Raw genomic sequence first — 24,247 nt, 5'->3', positions numbered from 1 at the left:
CATTTTTCTCTGGAAGCCGAGAGTGGAACACAACTCATTACCAGATGCTGTAGAGATTCTACCTCCAGACCACAGCATCGACACAGAGTTGACCCGTCTTCCCTTTTTTTGGACCTTCTCCCCAGCACCTCCCTAGTTGGGAGAAGGTTCAAGCGAAATCTCAGAAAGAGCTGTCTTTCTGAGTGAGACGGGAATTTTTCGAGGTATGGGAGCAATGTACCTCTACTATAGTGTTCATCAAGTCCCGAGGTTATAGATGGCAGTAGACTGAGCCTGTCCTGGGTAACAATCCAATCCCAGTCCAACAGTTTGTTCTTTACCCTGGACGGATTTTCCAGTAGCTTGTCTACATTTTCGGCAATAACTTCCAAGATGCCTGTACATGTATTCTGCCATGTATTTAAAGCTGGTATCTGGTTACCAGACAGTGCTTCTTTTATAGCCATGAAACCACTTCTTTCCGGAGGAATCAAACATTTGCTGTTAAGGGTTAATGATTTCCAGACCATAGCGATATACAAAGAGGTGAGCCCCAGTTCTTTCCTCACACATTCGATTGGGAGGGATGAAGGTAGGCTCAATACCCTTTTCCAGAACTTGCTTTCGAGCACACGCCAAACCTGTGGCGCAAGGAAAAAATTGGCCTCGGCTGCGTAAGTCAATACTGGAGAAAATTTAAGTTTGTAAAAGTCAATGAGGGGACGAAGTGAGAAGTAACAGTAACGTGACTTAATTAGGAGTGCCTGCGATGCCAAGTTTTTAACTTTGCTTCTTAGCCCAAGAACACCCGGACCGTCTTGGATGCTGTTGTTGAGTGTGATACCGAGGTAGATCATAGACGAGACCACTGGAACGACTTTCCCTGTTAGATGCCACCTAAAGGTCTTAGTCGACTTCATTGTTCCTGACCCCACCTAGCGTGTTTTGATTGACAGCTAGGCTGAATGAATGGGGGTTTTCTGCATAAAAGCAGGGCTTTTGGGACTGGATCTTCAGAAGTCTCCACAGGACCTAAGAATCCGACGAGGGTAAAGCTGAGCCGACCTGCAACGACGACACTTCCGGTGGAGCCCTGCTGAACCGACTCACCACTTCCCGACGACAGAGGAGATCTCCCCGCCGGAGAGTCTCTTCCCCTGACTGGTGGGAACAACCAGTCCCCTTTGCTTTTTCTTTGCTTCCAGGGCGTAGTGGTCGAATTGCCCGTGCTGAGAACCCCGGCAACCGGATAGCCACTAACCTGTACCGCGACCAAAAGGTGGTGCCTTTTGACGGAGCACTCCGCGGCTGGTCTCTTCCCTGGTGGTGCAAAGATCTTCAACTTTCCTTCGACGACGATAGCATCTCTTCTCTTGGCAAAGCCCCGACTTGCATCCACCACCAGGAACAACTGCCCCCGCCGGAGCTGTCTCTCCACATACAAGGTACCATGTCCGCCTGGCTTCCCTTGTGTCGGTTAGCGTGAGGTGTCTTAATCCTCGCCTCTCCATTGGGTCGTCTCCAAGCCTTCTTAACTTTCTGTTCTGAACTGGTCCAATCTTTCTATAACAATTTGCGACAAAGACTCGAAGTGCATTTCCACTGTGATACTTTTTGGGGCATATCGCATTGCCTCTCTCCGAGTGGGCCTGGCCTCTGAACTTTGCGATCTACAGTAGACCCTGCCTTACTTGCTTTGCATTTGTTCGTAAAAGTGTTGGTACCGAGTTGATTTCATACCCTGCCTTTTCTCTCCCGTCCTAATGAATATTAGAGTGCCATCTAGGTTAAAGCATTCACCTCTGTCTGCAAATAAGTGGTGCCGTTGAACCTAGACTTGTCGAACTATTGTTAGGGGGATTGATTTTCTTATAGTAATTGTGAATGAAGTTGTTTGCCGTATTAGTGCCAGTGTGTTTTCCATAGATGTGTTTTTATAAATAAATAACTATATATCTTTACACCGAAGCTCTGTCCGTGTTTGCTTGTTCTACTGTGTAAATTGCCCTATTTTGTATACTTCACATACTGCCTAATTCTTCCTGAGGGAAGTCTGACTGCTCAGCCACAGCCACCAAGTGAATCTGTGTGGTACAGACTGCTGCCAAGTGGGTTTACTGCCAAACACATGTAGTCCTAAATCTTTTGCAGTGGTCTCAGTGGTCCCAGAGGGAACTGCACAGGTTTCCGCCTAACAATGTAACGGATTATTATTTAAAAGCTGGCACATCTGATCCAATAAAAAGTATATTAAAGAAAAGTGAAATCCCTACGCCGTACTAAAACATATAATACCATCACCGTTTGCAGGACCAAGATCATTTTCCCAAGGCAGACCCCCAAAGTAAATCGAGATAAATGGGTGAGCTTCCACAGCCAAATGGTGGACTGAACCAGGGTTTAAAATTTTGGAGGTAAAAGCGATGTGCCCTCTGTACACCTGCAACCAGTGCACCAAGTAGTCCAATGCAATCCTATTTGTTAACAGATCCAAACTAAAAAAGAAAACACAAATAACAGGCACGCTCATTAGAAGAGAAGCAGGCCTTACACTGAATATGCTCCCTGAACAAGAGGGAAGAGCAAAATATGGAAAAGTACCTCTTTAAGTACCCACAAACTGGTCTATTTAATGGATGGTAGGTGGGGCAGAGGTGGAACGAAGCAGCAACAAGACCTGTTGCTGGGAAGGGTAAGAAATTCATGGTGGCAACAGTAAAGACAGACACAAGTAATCACAGTTCAAGGGTGTTTATTAAACAATAGATGCAGGGTGGAAAAACACCTAATCTAAACCTAAATCTAAGATGGAAGCAATTGTCGACCATCAAATAAAAAATAAGGCAGTCCTAGTGGCGTTGTGTCAAAAATAAAAAAGGGCCCATACTAAGAAAAACCTATTGCCATTTCCTTACAATGAAATTACAGAAAGAGTTTGGGATAAGGTAGCAATAAAGAAAGAAGTGTTCTCAAATCATAAGTTATGATGTGATTGCCAGGGGTCTCCCTTACCACCTTTTTAGCTTGGGACATGGTGGGACTTTGAAGCACAGTACACGTTTGAGCCTTCCCAGCACGAGCTGACAGTTCCGTTCCAGCTGGCACAGCACACTCTCAAGGCTTCCCAGCACGAGCTAACAGTCCAGCTATCAGGTTCATTCAATGGTAAAGTCTCTTTTCTATAAAAAGTCTCTTTCCCTCGACACCGGATGCATCCAACAAACAAACACAAGCAGAAAGTTATTTTCCACAGTTCATGTTGGTTGATAGCTTGACCCTTGGGTCCCGCTCTTCCAGGCGCCGACCCCTCACGTATCATATTCAACCAATCAATTGTACAGTTTCTTTCTCAATGAAGTTTGGGTGATGATCTCTCAACCTTGGATCTCCCTCGACCGGGCTCGGACCGACTTGACATTCACTTCCCTCTTTCGGGTCACTATGGCTTTTCTTGAACTATGGGTGATTACTTATGAACCCTGGATCTCCCACGACCGGGCTTGGACCCGCTTGACATTCACAAGTTTTAATGTCTCTTTATACAGCTGATCAGGCTTTGCCCTTGGTTGCCGGCTTCCCTCTGCCGGGTTCACTCTCACCAACTTTTACCAAACAGTTCACTATAAGACTTTAGACTTCGCCCCTTCTCGTTAGCATCCCTCCACCAGGTTCACTCTTTCCAACTTTATGAAACACAGTTCATTACTGATTTCACCATGTGGGATTCATTTCCCTTCTTCAGAATCATCTGTCAGTCAAACACTTTTGACAGTACAGAGGATTTTACAAGATCCGTGTTTTACCACTTTGACTTATCTAAGGCCTTCTGGTTATGGTGGTCTCTACTTTTGGGTAAGCACCCAGAGTTTTCTGCGTGAGCCCCCAGTGGGGCCGGAAGCCTCTGTTGCAGCCTTTTCCCCCTTTCTCAAAAGTTCCTTTAAGCTTTCCAATGTTCAAATTAGCTGTTTGCCACTTTTCGTTCAACACAGCCCGGTTTCTTACCAACTCCCCTTCGACTCACTGGCTGTGAGGAACTGCTTGGCTTTCTTCTCCTTCGAGTCATGATTAGTATCACAGAGAGCAGCATCTCTCCCTGGCTTCGGTATCAGCAGAGGAAGGTCTTGTGTACCATCAACATCTGCTGCAACACATCTGGCCTTGGTTCGCAGTCTTATGTTTCCATCTGCAAAGGTTTCACAGGGAAGGTTACTTCTCCCCTTGTCGCCCTCTCGGTATTCACTGTCTTTCGTCTCCTCTTTAACTGTCGTGCTGAGTTAGTTCTCACATTAAACGGTCTGCCTTGCTCGTTCTGTGCTCTTGTGCTAAAGCTTTTATCCCTGTGGGGAAGGGGAAGGGCTGTCAGGTGTGTGTGATTCTGGTCAATTGCCTGACTTTACCTGACCCTTGTATTGGAAACTGTCAGGTAAATGGGTCAGGTGTTAATCCGTTGTCTTCTGTAGTGTGCAAAAGTGTTTGTGAGGGAAAGGGGGGCAGTGTTTTGGAATATCCTACATGGTAGGATGGGGAAAAGATGTTGAAAGAAGGGGGATACCGTGTCTCACCCATCGGTTTCCCACTCCCACTCTCCAAGGACCCCACATGCAGGGGATCCTCCCTCACTGGTCCACCCCCAGGAACTGGATCCAATAGCGATGGCCATGTCCTGGCCACCTGAATGACAGATCCCCGGGGACAGCCAGGGAGACACCTTCAGGTTTCTCACCGAAGCAAGAAACAAACAAAGCATCTGTGAGATGGAGTCAGTCGGGTATAACCAGAAAGAATAATTTTGCACATTGGAGGGGTGACTCTCAAGAGGCCCAAGGTAAGAAAAATAAAGAATCTGTGAGGCACAAAGTTACCAAACAGCACTCGAGCATCCACAACAACCTACATGCAGGCACACCAAACAGAGGGAAAAGTGTGGGAAAAGCAGAGGGGCAGGAGGCCCATAGCTATACCAATCCGTGCAAAAAATGTCGGACATGCACCTGATGTGTGAACACTCACCTTCCATACTACTCACATCCAACTCGAGGAGACACTGACACGATGTCGACAAGGCATTGTCCCTTGGCATGAGGCCTCATACATATACATGCCCTATAAGAGGAAGGGCCCAAACCTGCCTCTGTCAGAAAGCTGGAATGGATCATCCAAACAGCAAAGCTAGAACCAACTTCCACCCCATGTTAGATGGGGACAACCTCCACAAGGATCCTAACAAGGAAAGGTGCCTTGATGGCCAACAGCTCAAGAAAGGCTCAACAAATACAAATGAATATACAGAATATAAAAATATAATGGGTATGAAAAGAAGTGCACCCCCCTATGTCAAAACAGGTAACTGTAACAATAGGCACTGAGAGCAGGGGGAAAATAATAAATAATGGCTGCTCATCTACTACACTAACTATGGCAGAAAAGGAGGCAGAAAAGCAGCCCACACTTGAGTCCTGCTCAGCAGCCCCAGGCACACCCTGGACCTTATGTGCCATGTAACGTTTTACCCTGCACAGCCACCTGGGCCAGCTACCCGGGGCTCTCAGGGATCACCCAGTGGTTGCATGTAGGTGAGAGCAGTCCTCAATGGGATCACGTTAATGAAAGCTACACCCCGCAGCAAACAAAAGCTGATAGGGCAAAGTTACTAACCCCCTGAAAGATCATCCGGTCATCTCACTGGTATGTAGGTAAAGTCTCGTTCCAGAGTGTCAAGACGGAGTATCCATCTTGCTTCTTTGAGGGCCAGTGAGCGTTCTGCATTGGGTACATTTTTCACTATGTCCACAATCCACCAAGATATGTCTTCCACCATATGTCTGTGCTCCGGGTAATGAGCAACCAAGGACGCTGTGTTTTTCCTGCACCTTATCCATGACCTATGTTCTGTGATACGGATGTGAACTGGTCTCACAGTCTGCCCCAGATATTTCTGGCCACAGAGGCATTGGATACAATATATCCAATAAATGCAAATTGGGTCCTTCCTTTCCTCTATCTCACTCTCTACCTGTGGTGTTCCCCAGGGATCTAATCTCTCTCCCTGGCTGTTCATCCAATACCTGGCACCCCTTGCCCACCACATTGCTGCTCTCTGCTCCAACTTTCAGCTCGTTTTCGGGCTTCCCTCTGCCACCTCTTCTCCTTCTCTCATCTCCAACTGTCTGTCTTCCATCCAGGAGTGGTCTGCCGCCAATGATCTCTGCCTTAATGCCAGTAAGACAGAGATTCTCCTCGTCGGCCCACCTGCACCCTCCTGTCACTCTCTGGCCGGCCTCCCTTGGCCCTCTTCCTGCACCCACCTGTGAGGCTAAGAACCTTGGGGTAATCTTCGACTCCACACTCTCATTTCCTCCTCACATCTCTGACGTCTCTAAGAAGTCAAACTACCAACTGCACCTCCCCAGAGATATTCTTCCTTTCCTCTCCTTTCCCCAGAACATTATAGTCTCAAGAGCTCTAGTTCTCTCCAGGCGGGACTACTGCAACACCCTCTTTCTAAATCTGCCTGCTTCTACTCTCCGCCCTCTGCTACTCATCCAGAACAGGACTGCGAGACTTGTCCTTGGCCTCAAGCCCTGGGACCGTATCTCTCCAGCACTGAAATCTCTTCATTGTCTCCCAGTGGCTACAAGGATTAAATTCGAGACCCTTTGCATTGTCCACAAGGCTTTGTGGGGCCTGGGTCCAAAATACCTTCAACTCTCCCACCGTAAATACCTTCCACTCAAGCTCTTCACTCCTCCACCTACAACTCCCTCAGCGGCAGTTGGGGGTAGATCTCTTTCCTTGGCTGGAACCTCCTTCTGGAACAGCCTCCCTGCCACTCTGAAACTTGAGGAGAACCATCTCTGGTTCTGGAAGCACCTGAAGATCTTCCTCTTTGCTTCTGCCTTCACTCTTCCTCTCCGCTGCTGATCTGTCTGCTTGGACACCATGGACCAGGTTTTCCCTCTTATTTCGGACTCAGGTCCCTGTCCACTCAGCCATGAACCTGCACTGCCTCCTTGCAACCCTTGCACTTGGGTCTGTATCTGTAACCCTACAGTCCCCTTACCTGCACTTACCAGACACCCCTTGTCTACGGTCCAAATCTGCACTTGCCACCTTACTGGCTGCAGTACCATTTGTTGTTGGTGTTACCCACTTTCCATTTCTCCCCTTTCCCTTGCACTTCTCCCTCCTCTGCACATGCACATTCTCAATGTCACTGGGCCTAGTAAGATCTTTATTTTGTCCTCCTTTCTTCCCCTCCCTTGCCTCATTGGGCTCTGAAACAATTGTGTGTGAGCGCAATACAGATAAAATATCTCATCATATATTGTGTTTGGGGTCTTGCAATTAGTGTGACTCCTAAGATTCCATTGCCTCCCATTTACCTCATGTGTCACTTCCGGTATTCATTTGTTTCACTGGTGGTTTCATATGTAGGATTGATTGAGTATTCCCTACAAAAGATTTGATGCCATTGTGAGAGGTGAGGCTATGGGCCAGCTCATTCATATTAAACAACACTATAATTAGTTGTCAATAATTCCTGGTGGGAACATCCTCTGTTGTGAGCAGATCAATGAACAGGAGAATCTGAATCTTGAGGTTTACAACTACTAGAGGTAGTACTGTGCTTGGAACTGTGTTTGGTGATGGTGTGACCCTTCCATGCCCTTTCCGGAGCTACTGGGTGTAACTGTGGGCTAATTTTCATCACCTGTATGCATTTACCTCCACCAATTCGGTGGAGGTAACTGCACCCCTTTGTTGGAAGAATTAGCCCTATTTTGTCAGTATTTCGGCAGTATTTCTAATATTTTGGAAGTAATCCTTCAGTGAGTCATTTCTTTTTGAAAAAACAGCACAAGAGGAATTAATTCCAACTCTGAATCAGGCAGGGTGATAATCGTCACTTGTTATTGTTCCTGCCATAATCATAATTAGGCCCTATTTATGTGGGCATTAGGTGTAACATTCCTGTTTCCAGTCACAATCCAAAAGAAAAAAATCAGTGCATAGACATCACAGAGCACTAATTAAGTAAATGATCTACAACCTTGTTGTGTGTTCCCATGCAAATTCACGTGCCCCATTACACCAACCTTCCAAATGTGTGGCAGTAGTGGCTAGATGCAGTGTGCACTGGTATTCAAATATCTATTCATTTGCATTTAGATTAATTAATTTCCATATTTAGGTTTTGGAAGCTAAATATAAGTAACTCTGAGGCAGCTCTATTAGCCAGTCTGCTTTGCAAATCCAGCAAAAATGATGTGGTGTCAGGTTCTGTCCTGTGTGTACAGTGGGACAGTGATGGCTGGAGAATTTTGGAAGGGTATCAATATTTTCCCCAAATTGGCACAAGTGTAGCGACTATGCACAAACCAAACATGGGTTGCTTATACAGCACCTTTTTTTCCAAGAAAATGAGTAAAAACCCATAAAATGTACAGTCAGTTCTCTAGGCTAAAACATTAAAAACCCAATAGATTCCAGGTCACCCGTAGTAAAGTTGAGCATTTCACCACACATTTTCATTTTGTATGTGCCCAAAAAGTATGACCGCACTGTACCTGTAAAGCACATGTTAATGATGCATGTGAACAAAATATATGCCCGCATTACACTGTACTATATACTTTCCTGGTGTATATACTTACAAAGCATGTCAACATTGCCACTGTAACACATGCGTGTGATGCTAGTGAGCACAATGCATGCCAGCACTGACCTGTGAAATTATTTTATATCATGCCTATGCCCAAATTAAATGGCATCATTGCCAGTGAACAATCATTTTAGGATGTTTATGACAACACCATATGTCAGCATTGCCACTGTGTGACACTGTAAAACACTTTCATGATGCCTGTGCCCACAATATACTCTGCCCCTGCCACCTTAAATCACATCTTTATGATGTTCCTTCCCACAACACATGCTAACGTTGCCTAGCAAAATATGTTTTCATGATGGTGGATCGACAATATATGGCAGCATTGGCAACAGGTTTTTGTGATACTTGTGCATCATTACCAACAGGCACTCATGGGCATCTGCCCCTTACCTTCCCCCACCGAGACCCTCTCAGATTCTTAGGATCCCATTGTGTGTGCACCGCACACCGCAAAGTAACAAGTAAGCGCAGGAGCTTCAAGTTTCCAGGAGCTTCAGGTTTTACAGCACAAAACTCAGACACTGCAATCATTTTTTTTAAATATATTTTATTGGCCTATAGGCCTTTAAAACAAGATCCTTCTTGACACTTTATCACCCCGTCATCTCATGCGATGAAGATCAGTGGTCTTCCATATGTTGAAAAAGACCTTTTCTCAACACCCGCCCCGCCATCTCAATAGTCAAAAAAGAGAGAGCTATACATCGTCAACTGTAGTCATAAGGCATTCTTCAACTTTTTCCAGAAACAAGGTTAGAGCAAAGGTCAGTTTCTTGTTGGACCCTGAAAACATTGCAGGCCACCATCCTTCAGAAGTCATTGTTGAGTGGCCTTCCAACAAATGACCAAAGTGTTTCATTCTTTGCAGCCTGAAAAAGGAACAGAATAGGACAAGATACTTTGTGGATTCTTCACAGACATTGCAGAACCTACAAATTAAGTTCTGCTTCTCCCTTCCGGCCCAGTTCTTTGTTCTGTCCTTAGTTTTTAACAGATTCAGGCGGAATCTCATAAAGGTAGATCTCATTCTGTTGTCTGGAAAAAAGAGTTATGTAATTTTGCAGGATGTCATACGCTCTGGCCTCGCTCGGTACGGCTTTCATTGATTTTGCCATTCTTCGCTTGTCTCCTGTTAGGTTCCAGTCCAGCTCCCATATTTTCTTTTCACCATTTCAGGATTTTCCTGCAGTGTTTTTAGAACAGTTACATGCATGGTCAACAACTCCATACATCTATCATTCCATAACGATAGTAAGCAATTAGGATTTCCACTTCCATGATTACTTAGAATTTTGAATTGCGGAGACACTGCAATCAACTGTGACAAGAGGTGGCTTCAGAGAAAAAGTAGCCACATGCCCAATGGGTCATGCCTGGACGGGAAACCTTAATACCCATCCTGGCATGACCCATTCTTCATGCGAGTCACTCAGTTTGACGGCATGGTAAGAAAGCACTCTTGTCTCTCTGTCTCGCTACTTTTGTTATGATGCTGGTTCCTCCACAATAGACAGGTAGGTGGCAGGACACTGTGTATCTGCCCATTATGGATGATCTCCCCCTGCACTGGAAGAGAGTCAGCTTCTGCTCTAATTTGCCTGTGCTGTTTGTCAGGCTAACGCTCCCTAATGACAGTACATCAGATTCTCATCTCCTGTGGGGTTATTGCTCATCAACTCGAAAAGCTGAAGGCCTTAGTACTAGGATGGACACAAACCAACAGACAACCCCATTGCCAGAGACTGTCAGGCTCCTTGGATAGCAGCTCCGCAGACATGAACAGACTAATTTTATTTTCTCATTGAAACAGTGTTGACTATACCTAAAAGCCTGTAAAATGTTGTTGGTGCCTCCCGGATTTTACTACCAGTACATGCAGAGAACATGCAAATGCACCAGTACTGAAACTAATAATTGCTTGCACTACTGGCTAAACAGGAAGCAGAGCCCAGGGAGTGGGGGGATTGATAAATCGCAATGCTTTCTGCTTCCTGTTCTCACTACTGTCAGGGGTCAGAAATGAGAGACAGACACAAAGTTGTACTGTTTTCAACATCAGACATTTTAATTACTCTAAAGGGTTGCATGCAAACCTGTCTATCCCTATTCTAAAGAGAGTTTCCCTACATAGGAAACTAAAGCTAAAGATCAGTCTGAGTCTTCTCATCAACATTATAAAAACAGCCCTTGTGTCCAAGACTTTATGTGAACCTCATGCTTAAACAAACAATCAAAAGGTGCATTGTAAATGTTCTGAATTGCAGAGAAAAACAAGTATGAAAATTCAACAAATAATCCTTGAATCCAGGATGGGTTCCCTTCTCCTGGATTATTTCAGGTAGGATAACCAAAGTGTACTAGCAAAAGGAATCCTTCACAACGTTAATGAATAGAAACAATTGTCTTCTTTTCACAGCTACTTCAAAATTGACAGGATGGCAAAATGTCTCTTTCACATTACCTTTCCATTGATTGTTTCCTGGCGTACTCCCCTGCCAGTAATATGTCTTTTGACTGGTTAGATCTCGTGGTATACTCTCTTGCCAGGTATCTTTCACTGTGCCTCTTTCTATTATAGGTTGTAGGCACTACTAGGCACTACCTGGTATACTCCCCTGCCAGGAATCCCCCTTTCTGGACTTTGTAGATCCCTTGGTGTACTCTCCTGCCAGGTATTTTTCTCCACAAATAGTTCACTGACTGATATGCATTTTTCACCAGGTCTTTCTACAATGTTCACCTTCTTCCTACGTATAATAAAGTACACTCCTTCACTGTTTATACCTCTTTTACTTCAGGTACCACTTGTTCCATCTTCCTCCACTTTAACGTCTCATAAATGGAGGTTTGTACACGTTCTTTCTGTTAACCTCTTCATTAACATCTCTTGACTTATGGAAATGTGTGTTCCAAGTTTCGCCAAATTGACATCTCTTGGCTAGTGGCAATACTTGTTCCAATTTTCCCCAAATTGATATTTCATATAAGGAGATTTGTACAATCCTTGCCTTTCCACTCTTTAAGGTCAATATTCAAATCGACTATTCTATTGTTTGATAGTTCGCAAACACATCCCGGGACCCCCAACTTCTCTGGGCTGACTCACCAGTCTGACATGTGGCTGCAGCAAGGTGCTTTCTATGGGAAGGCTTCCCTGGTTGTGCAAGCCCTCTTTTGGTTCCCACGTCGGCTTCCCAACTTACTTCTTCCTCGATAGAACCAGGGCAGCTTCACAAGACCACGTCTCTTGGAGTCTCGCAGCAGCGGTCTGCTTTGCAGTGGTTCTCCAGCTGCTCTCTCACTGGTTTCCCATTCCTCTCGGTGAAGCAGGCTTCTAGGTGATTGCCTGTAAGAGCTTCTCTTTTCCAGCATGGATCGTCTCTGCGTCTCTCCTTATGCTGTTGGTCACACTTGCTCTGCAGCTCTCCTCTTAATTTGAACTTTGAAGTTCTTCACCAGGTTTAAAAGCCCCACATAGCTAATTACTAGTCTGAAAACTAGTCCACACCTTGTGTTTGATGTTCCTTTCATTTCACATTGACTCCTTCCTCCTCTTCCTCATCTCAGTGCTTGAGGCTTTTTGGGAGTTGGAGTCCCCAGAAGTTTCAAACCTTTTAATGTTTCATTGCTTTACATTTGTATTTAAATCAGAAACACTAGAGACATTGGCCGTCATTACGACTTTGGCGGTAGCCATGCCGCTATTGGCGGCATGGCTGCTGCCAAAATCGGGTCCAGGTCCGGGTTCCCAGGATGGGGAATTACCGGGCCATTCTGAGTTCGGAGGGCCCGGTAATTCCTCCCTTCAGGAACCCGAGCCCAGACCTTCCCCATTCCCATTTCAGCCCCCATAGGGCAGAATGGGAATGCGAGAGGGAGGAAACAACGGGCCGATTACGAGCGGCCCGTTGTTTGCTCCCTCTTCCCCTCGCGGGACCCGACGTAAACCAGACATGCAGAGCGGGTCCTGGGAGGGGACCTCGCAATCAGGCGGTACGGGGTTGACGGCGCCGACAGCTTCATCGGCGCCGTTAACCCCTTACCGCCTCACTTATAATGAGGGCCATTCAATGTTATGTTGAAATTATGTACATATGAAGTGTGAATGTCATCAGTTCGGCAGTATGCCATCAATATCTTAGAGATTGTTTTTCAAAAGGGAGGGAGCAATACTGTGTCTTTTTTGGGGGAGTCATCACTTCCTGCCAATATTAGTTCCCTCCACATGATCCTCCCTAATAATACCACCCCGAGGATCATGATCAGGTAGCAGCTGCAGTCCCCTGGCCATGTTGGAGGTGATCATCACCAGGGAATCAGTGATGACTCTGCAGGATTCATTACACTACCAAGGCACCGGCAGCAGGAGCTGAAGAAACACATAAATCAAATGTATTTTTGGATGCATTTGTGAATGTGTGCATGTATTTTCAAGTGTGTATATGTGCGTGTGTGGATGTGTGTGTGTGTTGGTGTTAGTTGGTGTTTTGGGAGATATCTGTTGGGGAAAATAAAGTGACACGGGGCAATGTTGTGGCAATGTCAATGGTTCATTAGACAATTTTCTTGCCACTTAATGAAATATTCACAGGGTATCGCCTGGGATAATGCTTACGTGGCAAACAGTAATTTGATGGGCATACAGCAGCATTCATGGAGCAATTCGAAAGGGGCTATGTTTCAGCTTCTGGGGCCAATGTGAAAATGCCAAAGGGCATCTTCAAGGAGAAATGTGACAGGGCAAGGGACATCTACCGGAGGAAATGTGAAAAAGTATGTCACAACATTAACATGCAATGACAATGAACAGTGTTGTGGGGCAATGAACCGCACGCCTGATAACAAGACTAAATGGAAGGATGTTGAGCTGCTCTATAAACAAAGTATTATTGAGTCAAAGAAAATGTTTTATAATGACAAAATAACAACAGCATCCAATTCAACAAGTATGTTGTTCGAGATCTTGAGGTCCCTAGAAGAATCCAAGGCCCCGTCTTCCCCTTTCCAACCTTCACAAGAAGAATGCGAAAAAGTTCAGGAAGCCTTGAGTGCAAAGATTCTGAAAGCACGAGGAGCAATCAGGACCTCCCAGATCATGGTATCTGATCAGCAGGACCCACTGACAGTTCCAAAGGTGCAGAAAGAAGCAAAAGAAATTGAATTCAGACCCATTACAAAAGAGGACATGAGGTCCCCTTTGACATCTATGAGGCCCACTTCATATGCGGAGAACATTTTACCACCGAAGTTGATCCTAGAACATAGAGACATCTTTATACCTTTCCTCACACAGTTGGAAAATGCATCATTCAGAGATTGTCATATACCACAGGCCGCCAAAACAGTCCCAGTCACCCCACTAGTTAACAAAAAACAGGTTTGGACCAGAAGGACTCGAACAACCTAGGTCCAATTATGAACTGGAATTTTCTACTGAAAATCTTGGACAAAGCAGCCGCATCTCGGCTGCAAGCATTTGTGGAATCTAATGATATCCTGCATAAACAACAGTCTGGCTTTAGAATGGCTCACAGCAGAGAAATAGCTATGCTTGACCTCGAGACTCACATGCTTGGCATCATGAACAGAGGCACAGCGGGCATGTTGGTATTGCTTGACCTGTCCACGGCCTTCGATTTGCTGGACCATGAACAGCTTCAATGGTCACTAGAACACATGGGAGGCAGTTCGGCAGAGGCTATCAGGTGGGTAGCCTCATTTTTGGCCGACTGCAGATCAAAAATACACTGAGGGCATAAATTCTCACGTCTAACATCCATCAATTGTGGAGTCCCACAGGGGGCTAGTTTATCTCCTCCTGTTGTTCTTGCCTATACCTTGTTGTAACTTACTTTTAAGTCTCTGGTGCCCAGTTACCCTAGGGTTCCAGGCGCGGTATAAATAAAGAAACTAAACTAAACCTGTACCTTAGATGTCGATGCACAGTGCTCGATAACTCCGGAGCCTTCTTTACGAACTATGCACATGACACACAGCTGGTGATGGAGCTGAGTGGCTGCTATGACACAGACGTTCGTAAGGTTGCAACTACGAGGCCTGGATGAAAGCCAATTGTATGTGCTTAAATGAGACTAAGACTGAGTTGATGATCTTTGGATCACATCAAGCAAGGGCTAAACTAAGTAAGGAATATGAGATCTTCCATAATAAAAAATCCTTGATACGAGTCCTTGGAAAAGTAAAAACTCTAGGGATGTACCTTGCCCACTGGAAGCACACCTTGGTTCTGGTGTGTGCCTCATTGTGAGCCGCCTCCTGTCCCAGGGTTCTGGGGAAGAGTCTTGTGCTGCGGCAGCCAGAGTCACTGGCTTCATAAATGAGAATGCATGACATAGGCTGTATGCTGTGCAGTTCTGCTAAGTAAGCAGTCTATGCTAGCCTCTGTCTTTGTTCATATCTGTATTGTTGCACTAACACTACTACCCCTGGGAACAGTGCGCCTTAGCTTAGCGTTGATAATGATCATCCTGTTCTATGCAATGGGAGGAGACCTCATGTACCCCCTTACTATTTCAGGTAACACAGCCCTGTACACCTCGGGTGATCATCTATCAGACCTATGCAGTCCATCCTATCATTAATGTGCACACATTGCTGTAATCCATGTGTGTTTGTGACTGGCAGAATTCCGTTTGAAATGTAAAATAGAACGTGGGAAATGCTATGCAGGTGGTACACGTTTCCTGCACATATATACGAGACTATGGTGTAGTCTCATCTCACACCAGGGTCCAATGGGGGAGGCTGGTCGTATGTGTAGACTATGTTCAATATCTCGCTTCATTCCTATTGCATTCTGGCGCCTGTGCTTCCATCATGACCAATGTGAGAATGGGCATACGAGTGACAGCGAGCAATAGCGCAGCACAGGGGCGGCATGTGGATCCTGGGTGAGACAAGGTGTTGGTATCCATGCATTTTACATATATATCACATTTGTGACTGCCACGCTTACTCCTTTCTTTCCTAAATGTAACCTTCCCCATGTACATTTATTTGCATCTTTTGCTACATACTCAACTCAGTCTGCTGTCCTCTGTTGGTCTCAGTGTATCCAGGAATGATGCGGTTCCATGGCACCATGGCATCATAGCCAGAACCTGGGAAAACGGCACTGCAGTGGGCCACAGTCATATCGTCAGTGCAGGCCATCTGAATATTTAGTAAATGCTGTCTTGTTATGGAAAACAAGCTCCGATTCCTACGGAAAGCAGCAATGCCACATTGGTCAAAGTCCAAAGCTGCTATCAGGTATGGTAAGTGGAGAGTGCCATATAACTGTCTCTGTGGCATTCAGCTCAGCCACGATAGTGGGCAGGGAGATATGCTGGGGTGCATGTCACAAGAGTGCATCAATTATCAGCATTAAAAAAAAGATAGTGTAACCTGCCAGGCATTATGCTCAAAGTGTTTTGAAATATGCTAGCTGCACAAAAGTGCAAGCAGTGGTGGGATGGCAGTTCTAATATTGATCCCACTCTGTATGGCAACCTGGGCCAGGGTGAGTAGTTCAGTAGGACCGATATTGTCTCCCTGGTCAGGCGGTTCAGGCGTGTGCAGATCAATGTTCACACATAAGGGCTATCTCCATCTCCAATGGGAACTGGAGTAAGGATTTAGGTAGATACAGCAGAGGATGTTCCCACCAGGAATTATTGACAGCTAATTGTACAGTTGTTTGATAGGCATGAGCTGTGCCATAGCCTCACCTCTCACAATGGCATCAAATATGTTGTAGGGAATAATCAATCATACATATGAAAACACCAGTCAAACAAATACCGGAAGTGACACATAAATAGATGCTGAATGTATTTATTCATTATTTAATGCATCACAAGAATCTTATAGAATAGAAATATTTCGAACGAAAAGCATAAATACATATAAAAAATATTGTAATCAACAATAAAAAGAAAAAGGAAAGAAGGAATAAGACTGACAATGAAGTCCAAATGAGCACAGGCCTGATACCTGAACTCAGATGTCTGTAACTTATATACAGTACAAATTATGTTCCTGAGAATTACATGGGCATAAAAGGGACAAACAATGTCGCTAAACATCACATGTCTACACATAATGGTGTTCCCACACGTAGCATGGTTGTAGTATATAATTAGTAGGAACAAATCCACGTATTCAACACAAACAGATAATTGTGGACTTCCAACATGAACAGGGGCACATCCCACACGTTTCAACAACAGATGAAATTCTATGCCTTCGTCAGGACCAGGAAGACCAGATGAGCCTGCAAAAAAAACAGATGTTAGACTATACAAGGCAAAATGCCATAAACACAACAGAAAGTAAAACCCAAAGTTAATGCCATTGCACTCCATGTAACGGATTATTATTTAAAAGCTGACATATCTGATCCAGTAAAAAGTATATTAAAGAGAAGTGAAATCCCTACACCGTACTAAAACATATAACACCATCACCGTTTGCAGGACCAAGATCATTTTCCCAAGGCAGAGCCCCAAAGTAAATCGAGATAAATGGGGGAGCATCCACAGCCAAATGGTGGCCTCAGGCAGGGCTTAACATTTTGGAGGGCAAAACAATCAGTCCTCTGTACGCATGCAACCAGTGCACCAAGTAGTCCAATGCAATCCTATTTGTTAACAGATCCAAACTAAAAAAGAAAACCTGTATAACAGGCACGCTCATTAGAAGATAAGCAGGCCATACACTGAATATGCTCCCTGAACAAGAGGGAAGTGCAAAATATGGAAAAGTACCTCTTTATAAGAGTATCCACAAACTGGCCTATTTAATGGAGGGTAGGTGGGGCAGAGGTGGAATAAGCAGCAACAAGACCTGATGCTGGGAAGGGTAAGAAACTCATGGTGGCAACAGTAAAGACAGACACAAGTAATCACAGTTCAAGGGTGTTTATTGAACAATAAATGCAGGGTGGGAAAACACCTAATCCAAACCTAAATCTAAGATGGGAGCAAGTGTCGACCATCAAATGAAAAACAAGTCAGTCCTAGTGGTATTGTCTCAAAAATAAAAAGTGTCCATACTAAGAAAAACCTATTGCTAATTCCTTACAATGAAATTACAGAAAGAGTGTTGGATAGGGTAGCAATAAAGAAAGAAGTGTTCTCAAATCATAAATTAGGATGTGATTGCCAGGGGTCTCCCTTCCCCACCTTTTTAGCATGGGACAAGGTGGGACTTTGAAGCACAGTACATGCTCAAGGCTTCCCAGCACGAGCTAACAGTTCTGTTCCAGATATCAGGTTCATTCAATGGTAAAGTCTCTTTTCGATAAAAAGTCTCTTTCCCTCTACACCGGATGCATCCAATAAACAAACACAAACAGAAAGTTATTTTCCACAGTTCACGTTGGTTCATAGCTTGACCCTTGGATCCCGCTCTTCCAGGCGCCGACCCCTCACGTTTCGTATTCAACCAATCAATTGTACAGTTTCTCTCTCAATGAACTTTGGGTGATGACCTCTCAACCTTGGATCTCCCTCGACTTGGCTCGAACCCAATTGCCATTCGCCTCCCTCCTTCGGGTTCACTTCGGGGTTGGGTGTTAGTCCGTTGTCTTCCATGTTTTGCGAAACTGTTTGTGAGGGATAGGGGGGGCAGTGTTTTGGAATATCATATACAGCAGGATGGGGAAAAGGTGTTGAAAGAAGGGGGATACCGTGTCTCACCCGTCGATGTCCCACTCCCACTCCCCAAGGACCCCCCATGCAGGGGATCCTCCCTCACTGGTCCAGCCCCCGGAACTGGATCCAATAGCGATGGCCATGTCCTGGCCACTTGGATGAGAGATCCCCGGGGACTAGCCAGAGAGACACCTTTAGTTTTCTCACTGAATCAAGAAACAAACAAAGCATCTGTGAGATGGTTGTCAGTCGGGTACAACCAGAAAGAATCATTTTGCACATTGGAGGGATGACTCTCAGGAGGCCCGAGATAAGAAAAAGAATCTTTGAGGGACAAAGTTACCAGACAGCCCACAAGCATCCACAACAACCTGCATGCAGGCAAACCAAACAGAGGGAAACGTGTGGGCAAAGCATAGGGGTAGGGGTCCATAGGTATACCAATCCAGGCAAAAAATTACGGACATGCATCTGATGTGTGAACACTCACCTTCCATACTGCTCACATCCAACTCGAGGATACGCTGACACGATGTCGACAAGGCATTGCCCTTTGGCATGGGGCCTCATACATATACATGCCCTATAAGAGGAAGGGCCAAAACCAGCCTCTGTCAGAAAGCTAAATGGATCATCCAAACAGCAAAGCTAGAACCAAATTCCGCCCCATGTTAGATGGTGACAACCTCCACAAGGATCCCAACGAGGCAAAGTGCCTTGATGGCCAACAGCTCAAGAAAGGCTCAACAAATTCAAAATAATATACAGAATATAAAAATATAATGAGTATGAAAAGAAGTGCACCCCCCTATGTCAAAACAGGTAACTGTAAGAATAGGCAATGAGAGCAGGGGGAAAATAATAAATAATGGCTGCATTCTTTCTAGAAACTGCTCATCTACTACACTAACTATGGCAGAAAAGGAGGCAGAAACGCAGCCCACACTTTAGTCCTGCTCAGCAGCCCCCACATCCTGGACCTTGTGTGCCAAGAAACATTTTGCCCTGCACAGCCACCTGGGCCAGTTACCCAGGGCTCTCAGGGATCACTTAGTGGTGTCATGTAGATGAGAGCAGTCCTCACTAGGATGATGGTAATGAAAGCTACACCCACAGCAAACAAAAGCTGATAGGGAAAAGTTACTAACCCCATGAAAGATCATCCGGTCATCTCACTGGTATGTAGGTAAAGTCTTGTTCCAGAGTGTCAAGACGGAGTATCCATCTTGCTTCTTTCAGGGCCAGTGAGCGTGCTGCATTGGGTAAATGTTTCCCTATGTCCACAATCCACCAATGTATGTCTTCCACCATATGTCTGTGCTCCAGGTAATGAGCAACCAAGGACGCTGTGTTTTTCCTGCACCTTATCCATGACCTATGTTCTGTGATACGGATGTGAACTGGTCTCACAGTCTGCCCCAGATATTTCAGGCCACAGAGGAATTGGATACAATATATCCAATATATGCAAAATGGCTCCTTCCTTTCCTCTATCTCACTCTCTACCTGTGGTGTTCCCCAGGGGTCTAACCTCTCTCCCTGGATGTTCATCCAATACCTGGCACCCCTTACCCACCACTTTGCCACTCTCTGTTCCAATTTTCAGCTCATTTTCGGGCTTCCCTCTGCCACCTTTTCTCCTTCTCTCATCTCTGACTGTCTGTCATCTATCCAGGTGTTGTGTGCCGCCAATGATCTCTGCCTTAATGCCAGTAAGACAGAGATTCTTCTCATTGGCCCACCTGCACCCTCCTTTCCTGTCACTCTCTGGCTGTCCTCCCTTGGCCCTCTTCCTGCTCCCACCTGAACGGCTAAGAACCTCGGGGTCATCTTCGACTCCACACTCTCCTTTTCTCCTCACATCTCAGACATCTCTAAGAAATCAAACTACCAACTACACCTTTTCTGAGATATTCTTCCTTTCCTCTCCTTTCCCCAGAATCTTAAAGTCTCAAGAGCTCTGGTTCTCTCCAGGCTGTACTACTGCAACAGCCTCTTTCTAAATCTGCTTGCTTCTACACTCCGCCCTCTGCTGCTCATCCAGAACAGGACTGCGAGACTTGTCCTTGGCCTCAAGCCCTGGGACCGCATGTCTCCAATCCTGAAATCTTTCATTGGCTCCCAGTGGCTACAAGGATTAAATTCAAGACCCTTTGCATTGTGCACAAGGATTTCTGGGGCCTGGGTCCATCAAACCTTCAACTCTCCCTCCGTAAATACCTTCCCACTCGAGCTCTTCGCTCCTCCAACTCCAACTCCCTCAGGGTCAGCTCGGGGCAGATCTCTTTCCTTGACTGGAGCCTCCTTCTGGAACAGCCTCCCTGCCATTCTGAAATTTGAGGAGAACCATCTCCAGTTATCGGAGCACCGCAAGATCTTCCTCTTTGATTCTGCCTTCACTCTTCCTCTCCGCTGCTGATCTGTCTGCTTGGACACTATGGACCTGGTTTTCCCGCTTATTTCAGACCCAGGTCCCTGCCCACCAACCCATGCACCCGCTGCCTCCTTGCAACCCTTGCACTTGGGTCTGTATCTGTAACCCTACAGTCCTCTTACCTGCACTTATTAGACACCCCTTGTCTACGGTCCAAACCTGCACTTGCCACCTTACTGGCTACAGTACCATTTCTTGTTGTTGTTACCCTTTGCTCAGCACTTTCCATTTCTCCCCTTTCCCTTGCACTTCTCCCTCCTCTGCACTTGCGAGTTCTCAATGTCACTGGGCCTAGTAAGATCTTTGTTTTGTCCTCCCATGTTCCCCTCCCTTGCCTCGTCGGGCTCTGAAACACTTGTGTATGAGCGCGATACAGATAAAATATCTCATCATATATTGCATTTGGGGTCTTGCATTTAGTGTGGCTCCTAAGATTCCACTGCCTCCCATTTACCTCATGTGTCACTTTGGTATTCATTTGTTTGACTGGTGGTTTCATATGTAGGATTGATTGATTATTCCCTACAACAGATTTGATGCCATTGTGAGAGGTGAGGCTATGACCCAGCTCATTCATATTGAACAACACTATAATTAGTTGTCAATAATTCCTGGTGGGAACATCCTCTGTTGTGTGATCAGATCAATGAACAGGAGAATCTGACTCTTGAGGTTTACAACTACTAGAGCTTCTACTGTTCTTGGAACTGTGTTTGGTGATGGTGTGACCCCTACATGCCCTTTCAGGTGCTATGCGGTGTAACTGTGGGCTAATATTCATCACCTGCATGCATTTACCTCCATCAATTCGGTGGAGGTAACTGCACCCCTTTATTGGAAGAATTAGCCCTATTTTGACAGTATTTTGGCAGTATTTCTTCATGTAATCAGGTGGAATTACATATTTATTGTGAAATTACAATATTATTTTGGCAGCAATCCTTCAGTGAGCAATTTCTTTTGGAGAAAACAGCACAAGAGGAATTCATTCCAACTCGGAATCAGGCAGGATGGTAACCGTCACTTGTTATTGTTACCGCCGTAATCATAATTAGGCCCTATTTATGTGGGCATTAAGTGTAACAATCCTGTTTCCAGTCACAATCCAAAAGAAAGAAATCAGTTACAATGTGCTAGCAAGGTGTAAGCGGTGCATAGACATCACAGAGCACTAATTAAGTAAAAGAACTACAACCTTGTTGTGTGTTCCCATGCATATTCATGTGCCCCATTACACCAGCCTTCCAGATGTGTGGTAGTAGTGGCTAGATGCAGTGTGCACTGGTATACAAATATCTATCCATTTGCATTTAGATTAATTAATTTCCATATTTAGGTTTTGGAAGCTAAATGTAAGTAACTGTGGGGCAGCTCCATTAGCCAGACTGCTTTGCAAATTCAGCAGGAAATTATGTGGTGTCAGGTTCTGTCCTGTGTGTACAGTGGGACAGTGATGGCTGGAGAATTCTGCAAGGGTATCAATATTTTCCCCAAATTGGCACAAGTGTAGCCACTGTGCCCAAACCAAATATGGGTTGCTTATGGAGGCTTTCCCTGATAGAATTATTAAAATAATTAGTAAAAATGGTGCATTTGTACAGCACCTTTTTTCCAAGAAAATTAGTAAAAACTAGGCTAAAACTTTAAAAAACCAATAGATTCCAGGTCATCCATAGTAAAGTTGAGCATTTTACCACACATTTTCATTATGTATGTGCCCACAAAATATGACCGCACTGTGCCTGTAAGGCACATGTTAATGATGCATGTGCACAAAATATATGCCAGCATTACACTGTACTGTATGCTTTCCTGGTGGATATACTCACAAAGCATGTCAACATTGCCACTGTAACACATGCGTGTGATGAAAATGAGCACAATACATGCCAGCACTGACCTGTATAATGATTTTGTGTCATGCCTATGCCCAAATTAAATGGCATCATTGCCAGTGTACAATACTTTTATGATGTTTATGACAACACCATATGTCAGCATTGCCACTGTGTGCCACTGTAAAACACTTTCATTATACCTGTGCCCACAATATATTCTGCCCCTGCCACCTTAAATCACATCTTTATGATGTTCCTTCCCACAACACATGCTAACGTGCCAAGCAAAATATGTTTTCATGATGGTGGATCGACAATATATGGCAGCATTGGCAACAGGTTTTTGTGATACTTGTACATAATTACCAACAGGAACTCATAGGCATCTGCCCCTTACAGACACTATTGTTTGTAATTACCTGCCTGCTCCCCTTCCCCCACCCAGACCCTCTCAGATTCTTAGGATCCCATTGTGTGTGCACCGCACACCGGAAAGTAACAAGTAAGCGCAGGAGCTTCAAGTTTCCAGGAGCTTCAGGTTTCACAGCACAAAACTCAGACACTTCAATCAACTGTCACAAGAGGTGGCTTCAGAGAAACAGTAGCCACATGCCCAATGGGTCATGCCTGGACGGGAGACCTTAATACCCATCCAGGCATGACACATTCTTCATGCAAGTTACTCAGTTTGACGGCATAGTAAGAGAGCACTCTTGTCTCTCTGTCTCTCTACTTCTGTTATGATGCTGGTTCCTCCAAAATAGACAGGTAGGTGGCAGGGCACTGTGTATCTGCCCATTATGGATGAGCTCCCACTGCAATGAAAGAGAGTCAGCTTCTGCTATCATGTTCCTGTGCTGTTTGTCACGCTAATTCTCCCTAATGACAGTTACATCAAATTCTCATCTCCTGTGGGGTTATTGCTCATCAACTCGACCAGCTGAAGGCCTCAGTACTAGGATGGATACAAACCAACAGACAGCCCCATTGCCAGAGACCATCAGGTTCCTTGGATAGCGGCTCCGCAGGCATGTATAGACTAATTTTATTTTCTCATTGAAACAGTTTTGAATATACCTAACAGCCTGTAAAATGTCTTTGGTGCCTCTGGATTTTACTGCCAGTACATGCAGAGAACATGCAGATGCACCAGTACTGAAACTAATAATTGCTTGCACTACTGGCTAAACAGGAAGCAGAGCCCAAGGGGTGGGGAGATTGATAAATCGCAATGCTTTCTGCTTCCTGTTCTCACTACTGTCTGGGGTCAGAAATGAGAGGCGGACGCAAAGTTGAACTGTTTCCAACATCAGACATTTCAATTACTCAAAAGGGTTGGATACAAGCCTTTCTATCCCTATCCTAAAGAGAGTTTCCCTACATAGGAAACTAAAGCTAAAGATCACTCTGAGTCTTCTCATCAAAATTATATAAAACAGCCCTTGTGTCCAAACTTTATGTGAACCTCATGCTTAAACAAACAATCAAAAGGTGCATTGTAAATGTTCTGAATTGCATAAAAAGTATGAACATTCAACAAATAATCCTTGAATCCAGGATGGGTTCCCTTCTCCTGGATTATTTCAGGTACGGTAACCAAAGTGTACTAGCAAAAGGAATCCTTCACAACTTTAATGAATAGAAACAATTGTCTTCTTTTCACAGCTAC

Source organism: Ambystoma mexicanum, chromosome 4q (genome assembly GCF_040938575.1).
Source record: "Ambystoma mexicanum isolate Mex_15411 chromosome 4q, UKY_AmexF1_1, whole genome shotgun sequence".
Taxonomy (NCBI): Eukaryota; Metazoa; Chordata; class Amphibia; order Caudata; family Ambystomatidae; genus Ambystoma; species Ambystoma mexicanum.
The sequence above is the reverse complement of the archived record's forward strand: the minus strand, read 5'-3'. Positions refer to the sequence as shown.